Source organism: Xyrauchen texanus, chromosome 13 (genome assembly GCF_025860055.1).
Source record: "Xyrauchen texanus isolate HMW12.3.18 chromosome 13, RBS_HiC_50CHRs, whole genome shotgun sequence".
Classification (NCBI taxonomy): Eukaryota; Metazoa; Chordata; class Actinopteri; order Cypriniformes; family Catostomidae; genus Xyrauchen; species Xyrauchen texanus.
In genome coordinates this window covers 11,409,041-11,416,197 of record NC_068288.1, presented here as the reverse complement: position 1 = coordinate 11,416,197, position 7,157 = coordinate 11,409,041, and positions in this window count along the sequence as shown.

Below are 7,157 nucleotides of genomic sequence, written 5' to 3'. Positions count from 1 at the left end.
ATAAACACTCCTTTTTTTTTTTTTTTTTAAGAGGATGTTTTCCAGACAGAAAAGAGAAAAACCAAAAAGAAGAAAGAAAAGAATAAGATACTCAGCTCTTCCAGAGAAACACTCTCCACACGCTACCAACTCACTTCCTGTTGCTCACTAGCGCCCTCAGGGTGGTATGGCCGTAAGCGAAAGTTCCTGAGAACAGAGGGCTATTTAAAGAGAGCACACTGCCTGGGCCTTACTCCTTGACATAAAGCAAAATCTTCCCTACTCAAAGAAAGACCTCTGCACACTTTCGATGGAAAATGTCCACCACATGAAGAAGAAGAGCGGGACTCCGATGAATGTTTCTATTTGAAGAGAGATTTGATCCAGGATACAATTTCGGATGAGGAAGTCATTTAGTTTTACTTACATATTAGTTGACATGCTATTTTATATAAACATGTACATATTTTACTAGTGGGACTGTTTCCAGACTTGCCAACCAGGATTGAAATTTGAAATATGTCCTAATAAGCAAGTTTTAGTTACATTTAAATGCTGTTTCGGCTAAAGCAGGTATTTAAATTGTATGCTGTATGATATAAATATGATATTTAATATGATATCAAAATAATATGAATGTTTAGATTATGTTTTAACTAGTGTTTATGCTGCCTCATTATCATCAATGAAGCTTGTGCTTTTCAAATAAGTTTAAATGTGATGTAAATATGCCCATATTAGAAAATCTGCATATTATAATGATTTCTGAAGGATCATGTGACACTGAAGACTGCAGTAATGATGCTGAAAATTCAGCTTTGATCACAAGTTGCATTTTACAATATATTCAAATAGAAAACTGACTTTTATTTGTAAAAAGAGTTCACAATATCACTGTTTTTACTGTATTTTGGATCAAATAAATGCAGTCTTGGTGAGCAGAAGAGACTTCTTTTAAATGGTAATGTAGGTCTAAATGTCTAATTAAGTCTTTATGTGAAGAAAACGTATAGTCCGATTACTTCTTTTAACTTAAAACTTGATTTTGATCATTAAGTCACCTTCATTCTCTTTCTGTCACATTCCTCATTGATAGGCCGAGGGGAGGGGTCGTTGTCTCCTCAGGTGTGAAAAGCATCCATATTCATGATAGTTCACGCCTCCTCGCATATGATATTTCTAACACTAAAAGTGTCTTACAAAAGTGAAATGACCAAATAGTTTTTTATGAATGAGTGATCAGGATGGTTTTCACATCATTTTGTAGCAAAACCTCTAGGCTACAAGATCCAGTTCTCAAAAGTCTTGTGGACAAATGTTTAGTATGTGTTATATGGCCTTATTTCAATGACTTAAATAGTTTTTACCATGCATAAACGTTATTTTCTCAAAAATACAAACATGTACACACACATGTTGCTCACATATTATTGTAGCCCAGTTTGTGCTGAACACAGTGTTATCAGACTTTAGCCATTAATATGTTTTTAAGCAACTGAAAAAAAGCAAAAATGTCAAGGCATGTCAAAAGTTCTCCAGGGCCCAAAACACCCTCAGACCCCAGAGGGTTAATACTATGATGCTGCAGATCAAAAATCTTTATTAAGAACAGAAAGTCCACTTGCAAACTCAAAAGTACTGCCAAAAGAACAGTTATTAAACTAACTAAACTAGAGTGAAGTTAGCGAACTGATCACTCTAATTTGCTATGTTGCATCTGCTCAATATTCACGTTTTTTTTGGCATTCAGACTGCAGTTACATCAAGCAATCTGATAGGTCAGAATTCTCCATCACATCTGAGAATACCTGGGCCTTTTGAACACACAGTATATATTAAAAATGACAAACAGAATGAAGATTTATTGTATTAATATATGATTTAATAAGAATAACATATAAGGCCCAAGTATTAAAAAATTTCATATGTGATGTTTCTGCACCAGCCCCATAGCTCCGACACTCTCGTCCGAATTCGCTTATTTTGTTCACTAACTGCCATTCACTATATAGGAAATAGTGAATGAGTGAACAATTGCAGACACAGCCACTCTCGTCGCGATGATTGCCTTGTGCACATCATACGCGCGAGCCCTGCGCAACTTGCTGTGCACGGGCAGAAATGTTCTCTCTTCGCGCTCCAGTTGTCGAACATGTGAATGGCAGCGATTTACACTCAATTTGGATGTTTACGTGGATTTATACAGGTAATCCACTTGAAGCTGCTGCGATAGTTTCCAGTACCCCCGCGAGGCCGTGGAGTAAATACATAAATACTGCTTATGACATGCGGGACAAAGCGCACTGATATATTGCTGCACTGATTTAAAAATTTACACTTAAAAACTGTCATAAGGGCCTAGTAACAGAATCACCCTGAAATCTCATTACACAGAAAAGCCAGTGTTAGAATTAGAGCCAAAATGTACCTCAGCGTGCTGCTTGAAGTTGGAGCTGTGACTTTAATCTTGAAATATCAGCTTGTCTTGGTGTTAAATTAAGGCATTGCATGACTAAACTATTCTTTTTTTTCATTATGCGGAGCAAAGAAATTGTTTCACTTCGAAGAGATTGATGCTGCTGCAGTGATGACTTGAGTGACAGTCTGTGGATGCGTCTCATCTCGCGCAGTTGTGAACTGCTCTCGTAAAAGTCCCATTCAATAATTTCTCAATAAATTACACATTAATTCAAATTAAACTCAGTAATGTAACGATAGTAACGCCACACATTTTAAAGAAGTAAAATAAAAAAAATATAATTAGAAATTAACTTGAGTGAGAGTAAAAAGTACCCACTTTTAAACCTGCTCTAAAAGTAAAAATTTTCCCAAAATGTTACTCAAGTAAATGTAACGAAGAAAATGCAATAAGTTACTACCCACCTCTATATATATATTATCTCCATGTGAGGCATTATAAGGCATATAGATCCATGTTTAAAAATAAATAAATAATAATTAAATATAAACATCCCAAAAACTACACCGCTGCCTACTTTGTCATTATTCAATAATGCAGTTTAATTACAAAACAAAATAAACACATAAAAATCCCCACTGTCTGAATATCTGACAAGTTCAGTTAGCAATAGCTAATTGATAAGTACTTAAATACTAATTGTTAAATCATTAGTTTAAAAAAAAAAAAAAAAACATATGGATCTACACCTTTAAAAAATGTCATTGCTCTTTGCACCAAATAAACTACATATGTAAATTTGACGTCCACTTAATAAATTACGTCATCATGTGATTTAGCTACTTTTAGCACATTTCAGCGGCTTCCCATGAGAAATAGTTGGCAACACTCTGCCTACCCTATCAGGCATTTGAATACAGGATGCTGGCTGACGGCATGCTGCACAAGTGTTTGTTTGTAGCCTGCTTAGGCTGCTTATTCTTATTCTCAAATGTTCATCATTATATTCATCGTTCATCATTATATCCTTTGTCATTTTACCGCGTTTCAGGTTTTTCCACTTTTCTACAGTTTCATCTGCGTGTGCACCTGTTGCTGCTGTCACCTAGCTAGAGTCTGTGTTTGTAGTCTGCTACTTATTTAGCATCGCTTATATATCTGTTTTCAGCCTTTAATTCTTAACATCTGCCATTTTTAAGTGTGCATCGGGTTTTCCCTCGTATTATTCTCTTATCGCGATTCAACTGCGCGTATATTCCACCTGCATCCGCGTTCTATTTTTATTGCGATTAAACTGCGTGCATTTTTTTTTCTCCTCTGCGGTACACAGATTATTGCATCGATCTCAAAGCACTGCTTATCAAGACAACCAACAACAACAAACAATTGCGTAAGGGATTCACATCACCGCTCAGGAACAACCAACAACAAACAATTTGCGGTAAGTCATGGCATTCGCTCATGTTATTTCTTCCTGCATTGCATGTCACATGTTTACAATAGCCTCCTCCGTCAGCAGTGAGGGATTCACATGTGATAAATGTAAGGAATTAGTCAGGCTGACGGAGAAGGTTATTGAGTTAGAGACTCGCATCCGAACGCTAGTGGAGGTCAGTGAGAAAGAGAAGCCGGTAGAAACTGTTTCGGATGCGAGTAGTACAGACAGCAACATACACACTTTGGTTCCGGCTGTGGAGCCCCTGCAGCAGGGCATTTTAGTGATGTCTCGGCAGCATACTCACTCAGCAAAGAGACACCACTCTCCTGTTCCTGTTTGGGTTTCCAATTGATTCTCCCCACTCAGTGATACACCCACTGAGAATCATGTTGAAAGAGCCCTTGTTATTGGCGATTCTATTGTAAGGAACATGGAAATAGAGACTCCAGCCACTATTGTTAATTGCATTTCGAGGGCCAGAGCGTCTGACATCAAATCAAATTTAAAAGTGCTGGCTAATGCTAAATGTAGATTTTCTAAAATTGTTATCCATGTCGGCACTAACGATGTCTGGCTTCACCAGTCGGAGATCATTATTGCAAATTTGCAAAAACGATGTCAGACACTGTAATATGCTCTGGTATCTTATAGTAGATTAGTGTCACTGAATGGCTGAATGTCTAAGTGGTGTCTGAAGAATAAAATAGGATTTATAGACAATTGGAAAAGTTTTTGGGGTAGACCTGACCTGCTAAATGGAGACGGACTCCATCCCTCCAGGGAAGGTGCCGCTCTCCTCTCTAGTAATTTGGTCATAGTCTTAATAATGATAGTATTTGACTAACTGGGGCCCAGGTCAGGAAGCAGACAAACTGGTCAATCAGAACGTCTGCTAGCTACAATTTACAGTGAAGTTTTTGGTGTTACTCATAGGACAGGATATAAATGTAAGTCTTTTGAACTAATAATGCTTAATGTAACACCGTCAGATATAAATAAAAAATCTCTGTCATCTTTTGTCCTTGCTACAATGTATATAGATCACCCGGGCCTTATTCTGATTTCCTTGGTGAATTTGCTAATTGTTTATCAGATCTTGTAGTTACTGTAGACAGAGCTTTGATTGTTATTGACTTCAGCATTCACATAGATAATGAAAATAACACATTGGGATTAGCATTTATCGATATTCTCAACTCCCTTAGAGTCAGACAAAATGTAACTGGACCAACTCATCGCCATAGTCATACGCTAGATTGAATTCTGTCATAAGGAGTTGATGTTGATAATATAGAAATTCTGCAGCAGAGCGATGACATCTCGGATAATTACCTCGTCTCTTGGATGCTGCAATCAGCTAATGTTACTCAATCTACACAACGCTATCGTTCAGGTAGAACTATTCTTTCGACCACTAAAGATAGCTTCACTAATAATCTTCCATATCTATCTCATACAAAAAATATAAATACACTCAAAAATATAAATACATACTTGGTCCTGTCTGTCAGCGCGTTGTCAGTGTCCTCTATGTATTTTTCACGACATTCATTCATAGCTATAAGCGCATTTTTAATAGCTATAAGCGAAAACTTTAGGTGTCGACAACGTATTATAGCCTACTCCAACATCGAGTGCAAAGTGGGGAGTTGAAAAAAAACTTGCGGTGCTCTGTCATCTGCAGCTGCAACCGGGTGGCGCCTCTTCAGATGCTGGTGCATTGCCGTGGTGCTAGAATGGAAGGCCATCTCCATTTTGCAAAGACGACATATCACGGAATTGTTTCCTTTTAAATTAAAGAATTCCCATACTTTAGAGGAACGAGTGCATGCCGCCTTGCCCTTCTGATAGTCTCCTGGAGCCACTCGTGTTACTACTACTCGCCGGCGCCACCATCTTTGTTTTGGATCCGACGAATCGACGCGCATATTTTGCGTCGACGTCATCAGCCCTATTACTGCACATGCTCTCTGTTGCTGATGCCGACAAACTAATTAATGCGTTCATGACCTCAAGACTAGATTATTGTAATGCATTACTGGGAGGATGTCCTGCAAGGTCAATAAATAAACTTCAATTGGTTCAAAATGCAGCAGCCAGAGTGCTGACGAGAACCAAGAAATATGATCATATTAGCCCCATTTTATCATCGTTACATTGGCTACCTGTTAAATTCCATATTAATTTAAAAATTCTGTTACCTACGTACACAGCTTTGAATGGTCTAGCTCCGCAGTACTTAAATGACCTTCTACCACGCTATATTCCATCATGTTCATTACGATCGCAAAATTCTGGCCTGTTAATAGTTCCTAAAATATCAAAATCCACAAAAGGAGGTAGATCATTTTCCTATTTGGCGCCAAAACTATGGAATAGTCTCCCTAACACTGTTCGAGATGCAGACATACTCAGTTTAGGTCTAGACTAAAGACTCATCTATTTAGCCAGGCATACATCTAATTTATCCTCCAAAACACAATTAGGCTGCTTTAGTTTAGTCTGCCGGAACCAGAAACATTGATCATGATTTATAACTCTGCAATAAATTAAATGGCATCTATGCTTATATTATTTTATTTGTTTCCCTGTCTCAACCTCGGGAGTCCTATCCTGAGGTTGAGACAGGTTGGTTCCTGAGGTCACCAGAACCAGCTGGATCCAGCACCATTCCTGCTTCGTGTTGGACTCCACTGCTACGTGTCGCTGAATGATGATGACTACATGCAGCCGTTGCCAGCCAAACATCACTTCAGTCTATTATGATGGACTTCAGAGGATGAACTGATGCCAACTCCAACCATAAGACATGGGATACTTCATATGCCATTGTCTGAACCGTACCTAAATTACTGGCCAGGTTGAACTACGTTTCACATCCTTGATCTCTGCCTGCATCACCTCAGTCTATTGATGGACTACGATCTTGAAATGGAATGCATAGACTAACAATTGCCAACAAAAGCCTTCATCAGCCAATTAACAAGGACAATTGCATCTATGTGAACTTCTGTAGTTAATCCAGGATGGACTTCAAAGACTTTGGTCATTAATCTTACAGTTCTAACAAAATCAATGTTTAAACACTGACCCTTAACAATTACTTAGTTTAATAATTTTAAACCATGACTTGAACTACACATAAGTAATATTTACATTATATTCATGAAGTTAGCCAGAGGGGAACTGGCCCCCACAGTGAGAATGGTTTCTCCCAAGGTTATTTTTCTCCATTAATCTACATTTTATGGAGTTTTGTGTTCCTTACCACAGTCACCTTCAGCTCACTGGGGTTATTGATACAATTATTATTTAATTACT